This window comes from Carettochelys insculpta, chromosome 2 (assembly GCF_033958435.1).
Source record: "Carettochelys insculpta isolate YL-2023 chromosome 2, ASM3395843v1, whole genome shotgun sequence".
Taxonomy (NCBI): domain Eukaryota; kingdom Metazoa; phylum Chordata; order Testudines; family Carettochelyidae; genus Carettochelys; species Carettochelys insculpta.
In genome coordinates, this window is record NC_134138.1 from 253166053 (window position 1) to 253186864 (window position 20812).

General features: G+C 50.4%; 1 protein-coding gene and 1 long non-coding RNA gene across 8 annotated transcripts in view; both read right to left on the reverse strand.

Moving 5' to 3' along the window:
• Window positions 1-20812, reverse strand: part of PARD3 (par-3 family cell polarity regulator) — a 735311-nt gene that overhangs the window by 684966 nt on the left and 29533 nt on the right. The window lies entirely within an intron of this gene.
• Window positions 368-10988, reverse strand: LOC142008989 (uncharacterized). Its single transcript, XR_012644297.1, has 3 exons — window positions 10902-10988; window positions 3985-4100; window positions 368-421 (listed from the first exon to the last, which is right to left on the reverse strand). It is a non-coding gene; the product is annotated as an uncharacterized LOC142008989 (long non-coding RNA).

The window sequence follows — 20812 nt, forward strand, 5'->3', positions numbered from 1 at the left end:
TCACATTGATCCACAACCATTTCCAAGCTGGAAGTGGAGACCTGGCCTGGAAAATCTGAAAACTAATCTCAAAATTTAAAACTGAAAAGAAAATCCATATGAACAATCCACTCTCTGAGCTTTATGGCTCCCTATTTTTGCCATGGGTACTGAAAAGGGGGAAAATGGCAAATTTCCACACCAATACTTATGAGGAAATAGTGGAACTCCATAAAGAAACATAAATGGGATTACAGACAGGCAAGTTTATTCGGCAACACCGTTAAAATACTCAAGTCTCGTGTGGCTGAAACAGGAAACAGCCATTCAAATCCCCAAATGTATATTTGACATTAAGGTTCTACACTGGCCAACTTGGATATTCTTTCCTGGGCAGAATGTCCAAAGTCTTGCTCAGTTGAAGAGTAATTAGAGCTGGCTTCTGGAAAAAAAACCAGAAATACAATGAAACAACACTCCTGGATGAAGTCTCGTCGGAACTTAAGTTTGTTAAAAATACGACTTTTTTTTAAATTTAAGACTAAAATTTTAAAAATGATTAAAATGCAGGAAATAACTAAAAACATGTCAACAAATATTTTCCTGTAGTATTTGCAACTCAAGTGTTTCAACACCATACTAGGAACCTGAACGTGAAACCAAAATGAAAATTGACTAATCTGCTCTTACTAGCCAAGCTAAAAGCAAGAGGAGGAAGTTATTTAAAAAAAAAATCTAAAATGTTGTTTTTAATTTTGGAAGTTAATTGCTATAAATCCATTCCTCTGGAAACACCATCTTTAATAAGAGCCAGCCCCATATTCGTGCTCATATGTGTCACAAAAAGATCTAAAACCCCTCTACATTATATTAGGATGACACACATTAGCAGTGGTATCTATTATCACATCTGTATCCCGTGAGCAAAGCAAAATAAGGTATTCATCTTTTGCTTGCTGCTAGAAAGCCCATGTGAGACACTGAAGCCCCTAGGGTATAACAGAAGAAAACGATTGTGCACTAGAGTTTGAGAAAACCCTATTTTGAAGCCCAGTAGTCTTCAGTGTTCAATTTGACAGTCTGCCCAAACCCAGGAAAAATAACATCTCCCTCTTTAGCATACCGGTCTAACAGAGCACAAGCTTCAGTTCTGCTTTCTTTAAAGCTTAGATAAATGCTTTCAATTACTCTGTATACCAGTGTTTCTCAGAGCATGGTAGAATACCCACAGGGTATGCAAAAGAAGTCCGGAGGCGCGTGGAGGGAGAAGTGTGTGGCAACAGCAATGGCGGCGGCAGCAGCAACAGCAGCAGCTCTGGTGAATTGCCAGCAATGCATTGGGGGGGGGGGAGGGGGGCAAGGGGGACAGCCTGAGGGTGCCTGGCTCTGGAGGAGGGGAGAGGGAATGGGTTACAGTGGGAAGCTGCTGTGCCTGGCTCTGGAATATTATGCTTGTCATCTGAAGTGATAAAATTGCTATTTGTACAATTTTAATTTAGTATTTATAATTAAAACTGAAAGGGTTTAAAATGGACTGATTCCTTGTGAAAACAAAAAATAAAACTGCAGATTTGGAGGAACGTACCCCAAACTGTGGTAACTGTACCTGTGGCCCTCAGCAGTTTGAAATGTAGGTTTGAACATCTGATTTCATCCAAGCAAGCTGAAGTTTCACATTAAATTAATAATAAATTTTTCTTGTAATTTTATTGATCCCTGTTCATTGATGTTTTCATAAAATACATACATAAGTATGAATAAAAAAATTGGACTCATTTTATGTTGATCTAATATTTAATTTATCCTCTTTGCACAATCATCAGCATGATGGCAAGTTTATTGCCTATAGGCAATTTCGTCCAACCAACCTGTTACAATTAGGTTGTTTAAACAAACGTGTTTAAATGATAGAAAAAAGTTGCATGTCTGGAAATTGTGGGTAATGAGGGTACTTTTTTTTTTTAAAAGGGGTACTTTATAAAAAATAAAAAGGTTGAGAAACACTGGTGTATACTGTTACGCATGACAGAAGAAAATTAAATCTGTTCAATTTCTCTGAACTCCCATTACCCAATTCAAGCCTAAGCAGTTCCAGATTTTCATTTTCCTGATTGCAACAGAGATTCACTAGTGCAGCAGTAAGTGCTGAGAATCTGTATGAACCTGAACAAATCATTGCATTGAAATAGTGAGAAAACTTAATGGTCTAAGTAAGAGTAGGTTGTATACAGCTGTAATAATGAGCTTTATGGCTGTAGCAATGTAGACAGGAGAGATATCCATCTAACCAAGTCTGTGGGGAGGGTCTACCCAGAGGCACTAAGTTGGGAAAACACCCATCCCATGTCTCCCAATGAGATCATGTTTTAAGATTTATCTTTCCAAACCAAAACACTAACATCCAAGGTCCATGTTTGGAAGAAAATATCACAATCATTACAAACATGAGGTGGGTCATACTGGACCAACTTTTGTCGGTGACATCAAGTCGCTTACAAGCTTACACAGAGTTCTTTCACATGGGATCATTAAGCCATTAACAGAACCAGAAACTATTTTGTAATCAAGAACATGAACATGTTAAGATGTTAGAGACTAAACACTTAATACAAATTATTAAAACATGCCCTTGGAACTCTGCTATGCAATACAAAGTCTATGAATCCTTGAGGACCTATGGGCCAGCGAGATGCTTTGAGCCTTACCTTTGTATTTATATTATGCTTCAAACCATGGTACCTGAATGCCTCAATCATTTTAAAATAAATGTGCGATGTGAAACCGGAATATTTATTAAAAGTATCTCTGGAGTTAGCATAGACTGTAAATGAGACCCACGTTTCTGACCTGTCATACATACTACAAGTGGCTGCTACGAAAACCCAGGGACCTAAGTATCCTCTCTTAGCCACTAAATTTAAGAGTGTTTTATTATAATTTGTGGAGCAGTAGCACCTGTTAATGTATTAGATGCTTTCCACAAAAAGGCAATTGCAGTCAATTGAGTTGAGTGAAAAAAACAGATGCCACTTTCCCTGGCTACACCTTGCACAACCAAAATAGGGATAAAATGGAGATGTTTCGAAACACAAGGAAGTGAAAACACTGCCCCAGGAGTTTTGCTACAAGTAGCGTCATAGAACTAGTACCTAATCCTGAGGTGTCACAGAGAAGTCTACACTTTGATCTGGTTCCCAGCACAAGGACACACACCTGCTCAAGCTCTGACTGGGGCACACCTGCAGCCACCACTTCCCCAGGGGTCTGGGCAAGAAGCGTGGGCACACCAGGACAGGGAGATACGGCCACCTTACACCTTACTCGCTGCACCTTGGGGCAAGTCTGATGCCAAGACCACAGATGGGAACACTGCTGCAGCCAAGGGCTGAGGCGAGATGCAAAAGCAGAGCTGCAGCTGGGCTGCAATGCAGACCAGAAGCCAGGGGCTGAGAACAGAACTGCAGCTGGGCCACAGTGGGAGCCTGCAGCTGGATGTGGAGCTGTGCTGAAGCCGGTGGTGCCCAAATATTCCTCTGAGTTTCTCCAGCAGGGTGTACCACACAGCTTGGGGACCTCTGCCTTAGACTATACGCTCTATAAAGCCAGAGCCATCTTAGGTCAGTGCATAGCACAATGAGGTCCTGGTCTATGAGAGAGTCTTCTAGGTATTGCTATAAATAAAAAAAACCCACAGTCTTCTGTTGGGTATGAGTCTTTTCTAGAAGGCGACAGTCTCAGGGGGAAAAAAAGGAGCGTTCTGGATTTTTAGATATAAGAGAAACCCATTTTATTCTGAAAATAAAAAACAAACTATACCAAAAAAACATGTATCTGTATACAAACCCCAAACCAGCCCATGGAAATAAATATTCAAGGCCTTGGTCTAAAATCAGAGAGCGGCATCATAAACAACAATGGGAATAACACCCCTTAAAACTCCCAAACATAGTTTCCCCACCCCCCAAATTAATCACTCAAAGTCAGCTTACCTCCTCATTTACATACCTGAACCTGCAATTGAGCCAGCTGAGAGAGGCTGAGGGATTTGCACTTATTTAGTTTGCAGAAGAGAAGACCGAGGGGCAATTTAATAGCAGCCTTCGACTTCCTGAAAGGGAGCTCTAAAGAGGATGGAGGAAGACTGTTCACAGTAGTGACAGATGGCAGAATAAGGAGTAATGGTCTGAAGTTACAGGGGGAGAGGTGTAGTTTAGATATTAGGAAAAACTATTTCACCAGGAGGGTGGTGAAGCACTGGAATGCATAACCGAGACAGGTGGAGGATTCTCCATTGGCTTGACTTGATCCTGCCTAGGATGATTTAGTTAGGATTGATCCTGCTTGGGGTAGGGAGCTGGACTAGATGACCTCCTCAGGTCCCTTCCAGCCCTAGAATAGAAAGGTTACTCACCGTAGTAACGGTGGTTCTTCGAGATGTGTCCCCATGGGTGCTCCACATTAGGTGTCGGGCTCGCCCGGCGCCGCAGATCGGATCTTCCAAGCAGTTTCTGCCGGACCGCGCATGCGCCGGTGCGCGCCACTCCCCCGCGCGCTCCCGACCACGTGCGCGATCCGGTCCCCGCCAGTTCCTTGACCAACCGCCTCGGATGCTCCTGCAAAACACTAAACAAAGATCCGGAGCGGGGAGCATGGGCGGGTAGTGGAGCACCCACGGGGACACATCTCGAAGAACCACCGTTACTACGGTGAGTAACCTTTCTTTCTTCTTCGAGTGTCCCCGTGGGTGCTCCACATTAGGTGACTACCCAGCAGTAACCCAAGATAGGAGGTGGGTAATCGGATTATGTGCAGCTTGTCCCCGAGAGGACCGCTGCCGAGAGACGGGTATCCTCTTGGAATACCCTGTGAAGGGCGTAATGTTTGGCGAAGGTGTCACAGGATGACCAGGTCGCCACTCTGCAAATGTCTTTTAGCGCAACGCCCTTGAAAAAAGGCTGTTGATGCTGCCACTGCCCTAGTGGAATGAGCCCTGGGCATGGCCAGTAAAGGAGTCTTTTCGAGTTTGTAGCACAGTTTTATGCAAGATACGATGTGCTTAGAGATTCTCTGCGAAGAGAGACATTCTCCTTTTGATTTGGGAGCGACAGAGACTAGGAGTCTATCCGTTCTCCGGAAGGACTTGGTCCTGTCTATATAGAAAGCTTGCGCCTCCTCACGTCCAGGAGATGTAGGCACGCCTCTTTGTTAGAGTTATGACGCTTTGGATAAAACGAGGGTAAACAATAGGTTCGTTAGTATGAAACTCAGAAAGAAACTTTAGGAACAAAGGCTGGGTGCAGCCGTATGGTTACCGCCTCCTTGGAAAAAACAGCGCAGGGTGGCATTGCCATAACTGCCGCAAGCTCGCTCACCCTGCGAGCTGACGTGATTGCGAGAAGAAAGGTCGTCTTTATCATAAGGAGGCAGAGGGAAACCGTGGCCAAAGGCTCGAACGGTGGTCCCCTTTTCGCATTAAGCACCAGGTCCAAGTTCCACGAAGGTGGAAGCGGTTTCTGAGGGGGGTATAGGTTTACCAACCCTTTGAGGAACCTGGTAACCATGGGATGGGCGAACACCGTGTGCCCTTCCTCTTCGTGTCTGAACGCCAAAATGGGGGCAAGGTGGACCTTAAACAAGGATAGTGAGAGTCCTCCTCTCTTGAGGTCCAGTAAATACTCTAATATCACAGCCATAGGCACCGAAAGGGGGACTAGCTGTTTGGTAGAACACCATGCCGTAAAGCGAGTTCATTTCTGCCTGTAGGTCATCCTGGTGGAAGTCCTCCTGCTACTTTCTAGGATTTGCTGCACTTCCTCCGTACATGTGCTCTCTAGGGAGCTGAGCCATGGATTAACCACGTTTGTAGTTGCAGGCCTTGGGGGTGTGGATGCACTATGGACCCCTGGGCTTGCGTGAGCAGATCCGGCGCCACCAGAAGGGGCATCAGTGGCCGGTCCGACATGCGCAGGAGTAGGGGGAACCATTGCTGTCGATCCCACGTTGGGACTATCGGGATCATTCAGGCTCCTTCCCTCCTGGCTTTCTGCAACACTTTGTGGATGAGCGCTGTGGGAGGGAAAGCGTAAAGCAGGGGGTCCCTCCATGAGATCGCGAAGGCGTCCCTCAGGGACCCCCGTCCCAGTCCTGCCCTGGAGCAGAATCGTGGGCACTTCTTGTTGTGCTGAGTAGCAAACAGGTCTATCGGGGGAAAAACCCCATGCGTGAAAAATCGGTTGCAGCAGATCGGGACGGATCTGCCACTCGTGCGTGAGTGCGAAACGCTTGCTCAGCTGGTCTGCCTTCACATTGTGAGCGCCTGGTAAGTACGAGGCTTTCAAGGTTATATTGTTGGCGATGCAGCAGTTCCACAACCGGACTGCTTCTGCACATAAGGCACGGGACCGAGCTCCTCCTTGCCGATTTATATAAAACATGGTGGAGGTATTGTCTGTACTGATCCTGACGACTTTGCCTTTTATATGGTCTCGAAAGTGTCTGCAGGCGTTGAACACTGCTCTGAGCTCCAGTATATTTGTGTGCAGTGACTGCTCCGTGGAGGACCACAGCCCTTGCGTCACCTCTTCGCACGTGTGCTCCCCACCCTATGAGGGAGGCATCTGTAGTAAGAAAAACCAATATGTGTGGTTGGTGGAAGGGTACCCCTGTTAGCAGGTTCTCGGGGTTTACCCACCATTGCAGGGATTTGCGCACCTCTGTTGTGGGCGACGCCACCCTGTGAACAGTGTGTGCTGCCGGTTTGTATACGCTCGCCAGCCAGTGCTGCATGCTGCGCATGTGTAACCTGGCGTTCTGTTCTACGAACGTCGCGGCTGCCATGTGGCCCAGCAGCTGTAAGCACGTCAGAACCGGCACCGTAGGGCTGAAGGTGAAGACTTGCACGAGCGAGCCGACGGCCCGAAAGCGAGTCTCTGGTAGATATGCCCTCGCTGTAATAGAATTTATGCGTGCCCCTACGAACTCTATGTCCTGTGTGGGGTCTATCTTTGATTTTGTCAGATTGATAACCAGGCCGAGCGAAGAGAACGTGCCTGCTGTGACGCATATCATGCGTAGTACCTCCTCCTTCGAGGCCCCTTTGAGTAGGCAGTCATCCGGATACTGGAATATAAATACCCCCTGTCTGTGCAGGTAGGCTGACACCACTGCCAAGGGCTTGGTGAAGACTCTGGGGGCCGAGGAGAGGCCAAACGGTAGGACCTTGTATTGAAAATGTTCTTTGCCTACCATGAAAAACCAGAGGAATCGTAGGTGAGCCGGATGAATAGTTATGTGAAAATACGTGTCTTATAAGTCGAGGGCTGCGAACCAATCTCCATCGTCTAGTGCCGTAAGGATGGAGGCGATTGTGATCATCCGAAAGCGTTGCTTGCGCAGGTACCGGTTGAGGCCTCGAAAATCTAAGATGGACCTCCCGCCTCCTGTCTTTTTCCCCGTGAGGAAGTACCTCGAGTAGAACCCTCTCCCTTGCAGTTGCTCCGGCACTCTTTCCACTGCCCCTATGAGCATGAGATGGTCTACCTCCTGCTTGAGCCTCGCTACGTGGGAGGCCTCCTGGAGGTGAGGCCTGGGTTGAGGTCATGGCGGTGGGAGCGACTGGAAGGGGATGGCGTACCCCGTGGCTATGATCTCCAGCACCCATTTGTCTCTGGTGATCCTTTGCCACTGGTTATAGAATGGTGGGAGGCGATGGTGGAATAACCGCTTCGGATGACCTTGCGATGGTAGTGATGGCGCAGCCCTGGATCTGTGTGTCAAACTTGTGGCCTTTGGCCCTGCCCCGAGGATGCACGGCTCTGTTGGGAACGTCGCCTGGGAGTTCTGTACTGCTGGTGCTGTTGATGTCGCCCTTGCTCGTAACCCCTGTGGTACTGGGGACGCTGTTGCTGGTACTGGTACCGTCTTTGTTGAGGGTAGTACTTTTTCTTTCTGTATGGAGGGGTATAAATCCCCAGGGTCCTAAGTGTGGCTCTTAAATCTTTACTGGAATGAAGGACCGAGTCAGTTAATTCAGCAAACAGCTTCTGCGAGTCGAAGGGAAGATCAACTATCTCTGTCTGCAGGCCCTCGGTATACCCGGAGTCTGGAGCCAGGACTCCCTTCGCATCACCACTGCCATAGCTGTGGAGCGTGCTGCTGTGTCCGCAACATCCAGGGCGATCTGAACTCCCGTCCTCGAGGCCGCGTAACCTTCTTGCATGATGGCCTTGAGCACTGGTTTCTTGCCCTCTGGAAGCGAGTCCATGAGGGAGGTTAACCTAATGTGGTTGTCGAAATTATGGTTCGCTAGATGCGCTGCATAATTTGCCATTCGCAACAGTAGAGTGGAGGAGGAGTAGACCTTTCTGCCCAACAGCTCTAGCTTTTTGGCATGTTTGTCTGTTCCCCCACGTTGCGACGACTCCACCACCAAGGAATTTGGTTGTGGGCGGCTGAACAGGAACTCCGTGCCCGTTGTCGGCACAAAGTTTTTGGGTTTTTTTCCGCTCTCTTGTGGACAGGCGGAATAGTCGCAGGAGTCTGCCATATCATAGTGGCAGACTCCAAGATTGCGTCATCAAGCGGTATTGCTATTTTGGAGGAGGCCGGAGGTCTCAGATTTTTGAGGAGCTTATGGTGTTTCTCTTGCACCTTTGCTGTCTGGATGCCTTGCGTGAAGGCCACCCTCGTAAAACAGCTCTTGGAACTGTTTGAGATCGTCCGGAGGATCGATGTCCCCCGGGGCCGTAGCCTCATCCGGGGAGGAGAGCGAGGAACCGCTGGGGTACGTCTCTCTGGACCCTTCCGGTTCCTGCTGGTGATGGTACACCCTCTCACTAGAGGTTTGTGAGGGAAAATCTCGGGGTTCCATAACCAGTCCCCCCTGAGATGCTTGAGTCTCTGTCCCCGGTCGCAATTGCCCTCGGGGGTACGAGATCGTCTGTGGGGATCTTTCCCTAGTAGATTGCCGATGGTGTCTATGCCCCGCGTGGTAGGGGCGACCATGGCAGTATAGGCACTGTTCTTGGGAAGGTGACCTAGACCACTCCCTTGGTGCATACCCTCTGCGTCTGGGGGAGGGAGATCGTCCAGACACTGGAGAGAGCGATTTTGCATAATAGTCCAGCGGTTCAAACCCCAGGAAGGGTGAAGGTGGTCCCAGCCAGGGTGAGGCTGGTTGCAAAAATTGGGAAGGGGGCTCCGGGTAGGCTAGGGGGGACCCCTGCCTTCTGGTTGGAGTCTGCAACATAAGCGGAGGGCTGTGAGAAAGCAACTAAATAGCCCTGTGCAGAGAGGGGCTGCAATGCCTCCTCTTGTGTGCAGCCTTCCCCCTCCCTTGAGGAGGTAACTCCGCCCCCTGACGTACAGGGGATCCCGGCCCCGTCCGCACCGAGCTTGGCACGCTCGAGGGCGGTGCCGCACGTGTGGTGTCCTCCGGTGCCTGCAGGCTGCGTGCCTGCGCGCTCTGCACCGCCGGTTCCCCGGGGGTCGGTGCCGCTGCCTGCGGTGCCGCCGGTACCGGCGCTTGTTTAGCCACCGCCCTGCCTGCAGTGCGGGGCGGCTGGCTGATTATTGGAGGCTGAGCCGCTTCCACATGGCTCTTCGTGCCGCCGCCGATCAGCTGTTGCTGCAGCTGGGGGCTGCTCGCTCCTCCCGTCCCGCTCGCTATTGTTGCCAGCAGGGATCGGGCTGGGGAGACTTTCCTCCGTTTTTGCGCTGATGGGGTGAGGGAGGCAGCTTTTCTTTTATGGGCCCCAGAGGGTCCCTCCTGCTGCGGCCGCTCCGGCACGTCTGGCTGGAGGGCCTTGTCGAAAAGCAGCATTTTAAGCTGCATCTCCCTGTCTCTCCTTGCTCTGGCTGTTAATTTAGCACAGAAGGAGCATTTCTGTGCAACATGGGACTCCCCAAGGCACCTTATGCATAGACTGTGCCCATCAGACGCTGGCATCACCTCTCAGGAGGACTCACATTTTTTAAATCCTGAAGAGGACATTGTTGGTGAGTCTTTCAGTTGTTAAACGGGCACTTAGCACCTTCTCTGTGCTATTTTCCCCTTCTGATGGCCTGCTGCAGCAGGAGGGCTGATGGCCCTATGCTCCTGGCCTCCGGCGCTTGTTACTGGGACTGGATTGAAGCTGTCCCGCTTGTAGTTTGTTTGTTGTTTTTTGTTGTTTTTTTTTGAAAAATAACAACCAGCTAACTTGCAGTAGCCTAACTACTTGAAAAACTTTAAAGAAAAAACAGTTAAAGTCATTGAATACGCTACTTGGCCTTAGCCTAGTTCGGATTCCATCTGCAGCCGACGGCGGTTAAGAGGAACTGGCAGGGACCGGATCGCGCACGTGGCCGGGAGCGCGCGGGGGAGTGGCGCGCACCGGCGCACGCACAGTCCGGCAGAAACTGCTTGGAAGATCCGATCTGCGGCGCCGGGCGAGCCCGACACCTAATGTGGAGCACCCACGGGGACACTCGAAGAAGAATCTATGGTTCTATGATTGTGCCCATCTACAGCCTAAATATTGATGTTGGGGCTTCACCCACATGGACTTAAATAGAGGATCAGGCCCTAGCCCAGGGGTGTCCAACCTTCCTTCATCAGGGGCCACACAATAAATTTTTTACATGTTCCAAGGGACAAACATGAAATAGTCCCAAACCACCACCCATTCACCTCCAGCCCCAAATTGCCCACAGCGTAAACCCTCCCACGACCCCAACCCACACCCAGCCTTAAACCCCCCACAGCCCCAAAGCTTCCCAGCCTTAAACCCAATTCCCTCATGTACCCCTCTACCCCAGCTTCTCTGTGTGTCTGTCTCAAGTGCCCCACTGCCTCTCCAGCTCAGCCTGTCCATCTGTCCCAACAACTCCCCACACCCCCTCCAGCCCAGCCAGTCCATTTGTTTAGCCCAACAGCTCCTCACCGCCCCAACAGCCCATCCAGTCCATCTGTCATCTGTCTGTCCATCTGGGCACTGCCACCTTGAGGACGCTGCTCATCTCGGTGAGCGGGGCACAGGAGTCCTGCAGTACTGCCTCGGAGTAGCGTAGAACTGGCTCCACAGCAGGTCCTCAGTGATGCCAGCCTGGCTGTAGTAGGCAGGCTGCACAATGCTGTTCAGCAGAGCATTCAGCAGCTTGATGCCTTCAGTGGAGCTGCTCCTTTCCCTCGTTCTAGGGCTGCGTTCACCCCCGCGACCCCTGCCAGCTCCCCTCTATGCACATCTCGGTAGCATGTTGGGAACTGCCTCTACCACCCTGTATGAGAGCTGGAGGACGCATAGGTGGTCGGAGCCCCAAGTGGCTTTTTAATGAGCCACATGCAGCTTGGAGCCACCCAGATGCCTTTTGAAAACAGTGCCACTGCCAGCTCAGCAGGCCACATAAAAAGGCTCCATAGGACAGATTCTGTTCTGTGGGCCACATACTGGACACCTCTAGTCTAGTCTTCTATAAAAAGCACTGCCCTTTTCCCTACGCAGGCTGCATTTAGTTCGGTCTAGGCAGGTTATCTAAAGAGAAGTTACTCACCGTAGTAACGGTGGTTCTTCGAGATGTGTCCCCGTGGGTGCTCCACAATAGGTGACGGGCTTGCCCGGCACCGCAGATCGGATCTTCCAAGCAGTTTCTGCCGGACCGCGCATGCGCCGGCGCGCGCCGCTCCCTTGCATGCTCCTGGCCATGTGCACGATCCGGTCCCCGCCAGTTCCTCGACCAACCGCCTCGGGTGCCCCTGCAAAACACTAACAGAGATCCGAAGCGGGGAGGATGGGCGGGTAGTGGAGCACCCACGGGGACACATCTCGAAGAACCACCGTTACTACGGTGAGTAACTTCTCTTTCTTCTTCGAGTGTCCCCGTGGGTGCTCCACAATAGGTGACTACCCAGCAGTAACCCAAGATAGGAGGTGGGTAATCGGATTATGTGCAGCTTGTCCCCGAGAGGACCGCTGCAGAGAGACGGGTATCCTCTTGGAATACCCTGTGAAGGGCGTAATGTTTGGCGAAGGTGTCGTAGGACGACCAGGTCGCCGCTCTGCAAATGTCTTTTAACGCACGCCCTTGAAAAAGGCTGTTGATGCCGCCACCGCCCTGGTGGAATGAGCCCTGGGAGTGGCCGATAAAGGAGTCTTTCTGAGCTCGTAGCACATTTTTATGCAGGATACAAAACGAGGGTAGAACAATAGGTTCGTTGATGTGAAACTCAGAAGAAACTTTGGGGACAAAGGCTGGATGCAGTCGTATGGTTACCGCCTCCTTGGAAAAAGCAGTGCAGGGTGGCGTTGCCATGACTGCCGCGAGCTCGCTCACCCTACGAGCTGACGTAATTGCGAGAAGAAAGGTCGTCTTAATTTTAAGGAGGCGGAAGGGAACCGTGGCCAAGGGCTCGAACAGTGGTCCCATCAGTGTAGTAAGCACTAGGTTCAAGTTCCACGACGGTGGAATCGGTTTCCGAGGGGGATACAGGTTTATCAACCCTTTGAGGAACCTGGTAACCATAGGGTGGGCGAACACCGTGTGCCCTTCCTCCTCATGTCTGAACGCCGAGATGGCGGCAAGGTGGACCTTTAACGAGGATAGCGAGAGTCCTCCTCTCTTGAGGTCCAGTAAATACTCTAGAATTGTAGGTATAGGCACCGAAAGGGGGGCCAGCTGTTTGGTAGAACACCAAGCCGTGAAGCGAGTCCATTTTTGTTTGTAGGTCTTCCGAGTGGAAGTCCTCCTGCTACTTTCTAGGACATGTTGTACTGCCACTGTGCATGTGCTCTCTAGGGAGCTGAGCCATGGATTAACCACGCTTGCAGTCGCAGGCTGTGGGGGTGCGGATGCACTACGGACCCCTGGGCTTGCGTGAGCAGATCCGGCGCCACCGGAAGAGGCATCGGTGGACGGTCCGATATGCGCAGGAGTAGGGGGAACCATTGTTGGCGATCCCACGTTGGGACTATCAGGATCATCCGGGCCCTTTCCCTCCCGGCTTTTTGCAAAACTTTGTGGATCAGCACTGTGGGAGGAAACGCATAAAGCAGGGGGCCCCCCCACGGGATCGCAAACGCGTCCCCCAGGGACCCCCATCCCAGTCCTGCCCTGGAGCAGAATCGTGGGCACTGCTTGTTGTGCTGAGTGGCAAACAGATCTATTTGGGGAAAACCCCATGCGTGGAAAATCGACCGTAGCAGATCGGGACGGATCTGCCACTCATGTGTGAGCGCAAAACGCCTGCTCAGCTGGTCTGCCTTCACGTTGTGCGCACCCGGCAAGTATAAGGCTTTCAAAATTATATCGTGGGCGATGCACCAGTTCCATAAGCGGATTGCTTCCACGCATAAGGCACGGGATCGAGCTCCTCCTTGCCTGTTTATATAAAACATGGTGGAGGTATTGTCTGTACTGATCCCGACGACTTTGCCTTGTATGTGGTCTCGAAAGTGTTTGCAGGCGTTGAACACTGCTCTGAGCTCCAGTACGTTGATGTGTAGTGACTGTTCCGTGGGTGACCACAGTCCTTGAGTCACCTCTTCGCACATGTGCGCTCCCCACCCTATGAGGGAGGCATCTGTAGTGAGAAAAACCGATATTTGCGGCTGGTGGAAGGGCACCCCTGTTAGCAAGTTCCTGGGGTTTACCCACCATTGCAGGGATTTGCGCACCCCGGCTGTGGGCGACACCACCTTGTGAACGGTGTGTACTGCCGGTTTGTATACACTCGCCAGCCAGTACTGCATGCTGCGCATGTGTAACCTGGCGTTCTCCACTACAAACGTCGCCGCTGCCATGTGGCCCAGCAGCTGCAGGCACGTCAAGACCGGCACCGTAGGGCTGAAGGTGATGACTTGCACGAGGGAACCGATGGCTCGAAAGCGAGCCTCTGGTAGGTATACTCTCGCTGCAACCGAGTTTATGGGAGCCCCTATGAACTCTATGTCCTGTGTGGGGTCTATTTGTGATTTTGCCAGATTGATAACCAGGCCAAGTGAGGAGAACATGTTTGCTGTGACGCGTATCATGCGCAGAACCTCTCCTTTCGAGGTCCCTTTGAGCAGGCAGTCGTCCAGATACGGGAAAATGAATACCCCCTGTCCGTGCAGGTAGGCTGACACCACTGCCAAGGTCTTGGTGAAGACTCTGGGGGACGAGGAGAGGCCAAACGGTAGGACCTTGTATTGGAAGTGTTCGTTGCCCACCATGAACCGGAGGAATCGCCGGTGAGCCGGATGGATGGTTATGTGGAAGTACGCGTCTTGTAAATCGAGGGCTGCGAACCAGTCTCCATCGTCCAGAGCTGTAAGGATGGAGGCGATCGTGGTCATCCGAAAACGTTGCTTGCGCAGGTACCTGTTGAGGCCGCGAAGGTCTAAGATGGGCCTCCAGCCTCCTGTCTTTTTCTCTGTGAGGAAATACCTGGAGTAGAACCCTTTCCCGTGCAGTTGCTCCGGCACTCTTTCCACCGCCACTATGAGCATGAGATGGTCCACCTCCTGCCTGAGCCTCGCTACGTGCGAGGCCTCCTGGAGGTGGGGCTTGGGTGGAGGTCGTGACGGTGGGAGCGACTGGAAGGGGATAGCGTACCCCGTGGCTATGATCTCCAGCACCCATTTGTCTGTGGTGATCCTTTGCCACTGGTCGTAGAATGGTCGGAGGCGATGGTGAAATAGCTGCTTCGGATGACCGTGTGCGATGGTAGTGATGGCGCAGCCCTGGATCTGTATGTCAAACTTGTGGCCTTTGGCCCCGCCCCGAGGACGCCCGGCTCTGTTGTGAGCGTCGCCTGGGAGTTCTGTACTGCTGGTGCTGTTGATGTCGCCCTAGCTCGTAACCCCTGTGATACTGGGGGCGCTGTTGCTGGTACTGGTACCGCCTTTGCTGAGGGTAGTACCTTTTCTTTGTGTATGGAGGGGTATAAATCCCCAGGGTCCTGAGTGTGGCTCTTGAATCTTTACTGGAATGAAGGACCGAGTCAGTTGATTGAGCAAACAGCTTCTGCGAGTCGAAGGGAAGGTCAACTATCTTCGCCTGCAGATCTCTCGGTATACCCGAGGTCTGGAGCCAGGACTCCCTTCGCATCACCACTGCGGTTGCTGTGGAACGTGCTGCCGTGTCCGCAACGTCCAAAGCAATCTGAACTCCCATCCTCGCAGCCGCGTAGCCTTCTTGCACTATGGCCTTGAGGACCGGCTTTTTGTCCTCTGGAAGCGAGTCCATGAGGGAAGTTAACCTGGAATAGTTGTCAAAATTATGGTTCGCTAAGTGCGCTGCGTAATTTGCCATTCGCAACGTTAAAGTGGAGGAGGAGTAGACCTTTCTGCCGAACAGCTCTAGCTTCTTGGCATCTTTGTCCGTTCCCCCTGTTTTAAATTGAGATGTTTTTGATCTTTGTTGCGAGGACTCCACCACCAGGGAGTTTGGCTGTGGGTGGCTAAACAGGAACTCCATGCCCTTCGCCGGCACGAAGTATTTCTTATCCGCTCTCTTTTGGACAGGCGGAATAGTTGCAGGGGTCTGCCATATCGTAGCGGCGGACTCTAAGATCGCTTCATCAAGCGGTATTGCTACTCTGGAAGAGGCCGGAGGTCTCAAATTTTTGAGGAGCTTATGGTGTTTCTCTTGCACCTCTGCTGTCTGGATGCCTTGCGTGAAGGCCACCCTCTTAAACAGCTCCTGAAACTGTTTGAGATCGTCCGTAGGATGGACGTCCCCCAGGGCCGTAGCCTCGTCCGGGGAAGAGAGTGAGGAACCGCTGGGGTACATCTCTCTGGACCCTTCCGGTTCCTGCTGGTGATGGTACACCCTCTCGCTAGAGGTTTGCGAGGGAAAATCTCGGGGTTCCATGACCAGTCCCCCTTGAGATGCTTGAGTCTCTGTCCCCGGTCGCGATTGCCCTCGGGGGTACAAGATAGTTTGTGGGGATCTTTCCCTAGTAGATTGCCGATGGTGTGTATACCCCGCGTGGTAGGGGCGACCATGGCAGTATAGGCACTGTTCTTGGGAGGGTGACCTAGACCACTCCCTTGGTGTGTACCCTCTGCGTCTGGGGGAGGGAGATCGTCGAGACACTGGAGAGAGCGACTTCGCATAATAGTCCAGTGGTTCAAACCCCAGGAAGGGTGAAGGTGGTGCCATCCAGGGTGAGGCTGGTTGCAAAAATGGAGAAGGGGCTCCGGGTAGGCTAGGGGGGACCCTGCCTTCTGGTTGGAGTCTGCAACGTAAGCGGAGGGCTGTGAGAAAGCAGCTCCACAGCCCTGTCCGGAGAGGGGCTGCAATGCCTCCTCTTGTGTGCAGCCTTCCCCCTCCCTGGAGGAGGTGACTCCGCCCCCTGACGCACGGGGTATCCCGGCCCCGTCGGAACCGTGCTAGGCACGCTCGAAGGCGGTGCCGCACGTGCGGTGTCCTTCTGCGCCTGCAGGCTACGTGCCTGCGCGCTCTGCACTGCCGGTTCCGCCGGGGTCGGTGCCGCTGCCTGCGGTGCCGCCGGTGCCGGCGCTTGTTTAGCCGCCGCCCTGTCTGCGGTGCGGGGCGGCTGGCTGATCATCGGAGGCTGAGCCGTTTGCACGTGGCTCTCCGTGCCGCCGCCGATCAGCTGTTGCTGCAGCTGGGGGCTGCGTGCTCCTCCCGTCCCGCTCACTGTTGCTGCCGGCAGGGATCGGGCTGGAGAGACTTTCCTCCGTTTCTGCGCTGATGGAGTGAGGGAGGCAGCTTTCCTTTTAAGGGCCCCGGAGGGTCCGTCCTGCTGCGGCCGCTCCGGCACATCTGGCTGGAGGGCCTTATCAAGAAGCAGCATTTTAATGCGCGTCTCCCTGTCTCTCCGTGCTCTGGTCGTTACTTTTGCACAGAAGGCGCATTTTTGTGCCACATGGGACTCCCCCAGGCACCTTATGCATAGGCTGTGCCCATCGGACACTGGCATCGCCTCTCGGCAGGACTCACATTTTTTAAAGCCTGAAGAGGACATTGTTGGTGAGTCTTTGAGTTTTATTAAGTGGGTACTTAGCACCTTCTTTGTGCTGTTTTCCCCGTCCGATGGCCTGCCTCAGCAGGAGGGCCGATGGCCGTAGCTCCTGGCCTCCGGCGCTTGTTACTGGGACTGGCTGAAGCTGTCCCGCTCGTAGTTTGTTTGTTGTTGTTTGTTTTTTTTTTGTTTTTTTTTTTTTGCAAAATAACAACCGGCTAACTCATAGTAGCCTAAGTATCTGAAAAAACTTTGAAAGAAAAACAGATAAAGTCGTTGAATACGCTATTTGGCCTTAGCCTAGTCGGATTCCGTCTGCAGCCGACGGCGGTTAAGAGGAACTGGCGGGGACCGGATCGCGCACGTGGCCAGGAGCGCGCAAGGGAGCGGCGCGCGCCGGCGCATGCGCGGTCTGGCAGAAACTGCTTGGAAGATCCGATCTGCGGCGCCGGGCAAGCCCGTCACCTATTGTGGAGCACCCACGGGGACACTCGAAGAAGAAGAGCAAATTAGTGGGTGACTTGACCAGAGTCTAAGTACAGGTGAAGCAGCACAGTGAAGACTTCTGCCTGAAGAAACCTCTTTGAGATAGTGGACAAATTCATAAAAATCTAATGCCTGGAGGCTGAATGGAGATTAGAATTAAGGTACAAATTTTAAGTGAAAATAATTAGCCACTGAAAGAATTTAACCTGGGATATGGTGGATTTGCCGTCAAGATTAGAAGTATTTCTAGATGATGTGCTCTATATGAATCAGACTTTACGGACTTAAAGGAAACACAGGGCAAGAAAAAATTATGACGTACATTATAAAGAAAGTCAGACAAGATGATCACAGATTTGATTTCCTAGCTTTTCCTACTCGATACAAAAAGATAGATAGTTTTTCCACAGATGTGAACCCAGCATTTCAATTATTTTAAAATATATGCATCTTAAAAGCAGATATGTACATTCCTGTACTAACAATCATCACCCTGTAATAGCTGTGTCATTCTTGGCACCACGTGCTCTATCATTTTTGTAACTCTTCATCAAGTGGTCACATCTACAAGGTAGGCCCCAATTATGAAAAGGGCCCTGTGCAGACAGACTTCTGCCCCCACTTCAGAGAAGCTGCATGTGGGTACCAAAATCTGCCAACATAGAACCAATCACAGGACTGGCACCTGAAGAAAATGAAATAAATAAATCACATACATGCTTAAAGTGAAGCATGCATACAGGTCTTTGCAGGACTGGTGCTTCGGTTTAGAAGTATAAAAAAGGACATTACCAATATAAGATGAGTGCACACTAGAAAGTTGAATTACAATTACACTAGGTGCTATAAAAACACACAGAGTACAGGACGGTCTTTATCCAAAACACTCTACAATCTGAGATGCTTCATCCCACAGGCTCTTATACACTGACAAAACCTCTGTGCCCAATGGTGTTGCAACAGTTTTTGGAGTGGGAGTGGTGGATTGCCCTCCCCTTACCCCTCTCCACACCCCTCACCCTCCCTCTATAGCTGCAGCCAGCCAGCAGGACCCTACATTTGGGCTAGTAGGCAGGTGGCCTGGGTCCCAGACCAGCCACCAGGATCCCAGGCCCAATGGACAGGCAGCAGAATGAGAGGCCAGGTGGAACCCCAGGATCAACAGTTGGCTGTGCGCGGCCAGTGGAGCCCCGGTACAGCAGCAGAGCACCTGGAAATCAGCGGCCAACCAACCAGGACATCAGGAGGCAAGACTGAAGACTGGGACCCTGGACAGCAGGGGCATGTAGCTAGGATACACAAAAAGTGGGGGTACTGCAGCAGTCCCCATGCTCTTACTTCCTGCTCCTATACCTATGCCTGCAGAGAACCCCAGTATCTTCCATGGGGCTTCTCACAGGTGTGTTGCACGACGAGGATCTTAATAAATATCTTGTCATGAACATAATTTCCATCTCCTACAAGAGGCTGAACTTGCAAAATTCTAAGCCCTCTTCAGATTCTATGATAAGGAAGTTGCAGGAGGTACACTAGTGAGAATCTAGTAAGACCCGTTTTCTTTTTTAGATTTTCTCTTCACTGTTAATCCATACAGATAATAGCAAGCACTTCCTAGGGTGAACACTGATGTTTATAAAACATCTCTGCCTGCACTTGTACATTATGTATCTAGCACGTCTAAAAATAAGGATAATAGCTTAGCTGGTTTGGTGGCTGACACAGCTGAGATGATTCTTTTTGTGGTACATAATTCAGCAGAATACAAACAACAAAATCTGGACTTGTATAAGGCTAATAAAAAGGGAGACACATTGGAGGAAAGAACAAACAAAACCATTTTTCCTAACTGATAAAAGAAGAAGTGAACGGCAACACTGGGAAGCGTGCTCGGTTTGTAAAAGCAGAAAGTCCATTCACATTACCCCTGCTGATACAACCCGCCTGGAGATATCAGTGTTTTAAGAAACAAATGGAACTAAGAACTTTTTCTGCTCCAGCTGGATACAGAAGCTTCAGAAAGAGAATGTCAATCACAGTTTCATGAGCTGAAAAAACAGAACAGAGGTACTCAGAGGATCAGAAGGCGATCCAGCAGATTTGAATGCCAAATTACAGTCAAATATGGGCAATCCCTACACCAATGGAAGTGGATTTTATAATGTGGAGTTTGGAGTTGTTTTTCCTTTATAACATTTTATTTATTTTTAAATTAAGCATTACTTGGATGCTATCAAATTGTTTGTTTTATTGGGTCTATTATACTGTTTTTAAAATGCAATTATCTTCCTCCTTTAGAAGCATTTCATATTAAAGAATCGGGTTTTCATAACTGTAACTACTTATGCTCTCTACATCTACCTCAGCTTAAATAGTGAAAGAAAACTGGTCAGTTTCACCTTCTATCTTTTGTGATGCTGTGTGTGGCTTAGAAACACTACAGAAACATGTCTAATCCAAACAAGTGTTCCATTGGCTCTGGAAAAAAAAAAATCATGAGACACAAGGAGAGTGAGGAATAGTTTTTACTGGACCAGCTTCTGTCAGTGAGAGGGAAGCTTTCATGCATCCCAAAGTGAGTAAGCTCAACATGTGCCTCTCCTACCAGCTGCCATTGGTCCAATAAAAGCTATTACCACACCCACTTTCTCTCTCCAACACCCTGGGACCCACCACAACCACAAGAACACAGCATACAAGCATTCATAAGAACATTTAAGTTGAATTTGGATACCGTAGAACTTTTTTATACCTATCTCATACAACTGGAAAGGATCTTGAGAGGTCATCGAGTCCAGTTGGGGGCACTCACTGAAGGACCTATCACCATCCCTGACAGATTTTTTTTAAATCTATTTGCCCCAGGTCCCTAAACGTCCCCCTGAAGGACTGAACTCACAATGCCTAATGCTCAAACCACCGAGCATTCCCCTCCACTGAGCATGTATATACAAAGCACAGTTGGACCCCAGTGCCTTAAAGAGACTGACTGAAGAACTGAAAGAGGTATCACCGCTGAGCATCAAGAGCAAGATTGATATTTTGAAGGAAGAAGTAGAAAGAGCAGTGAAATGACTGAATAACAAGAGCCCTGGAAATGATAAGATCACAGGAGAGATGATCAAATACCACGCAGAACTTCAGGAAATACACCAACTACGTAACAGAGCATAGAAAGAAGGGAAGGCACCGAAGGAATGGACAAGATCCATGCTACTGAGAATACACAAGAAAGGAAGCATGTTGGAGTGCAAGAACTACAGAATGATTGCCCTAATGAGTCATGTAGGCAAGGTGCTGATGATAATGCCGACGGAGAGACAGACTACAGACAGAAGAAAACAAAGCACATGAGCAAGCGCGATTCAGGAAAGACAGAAGTACCACACAGCAGATATTGGCACA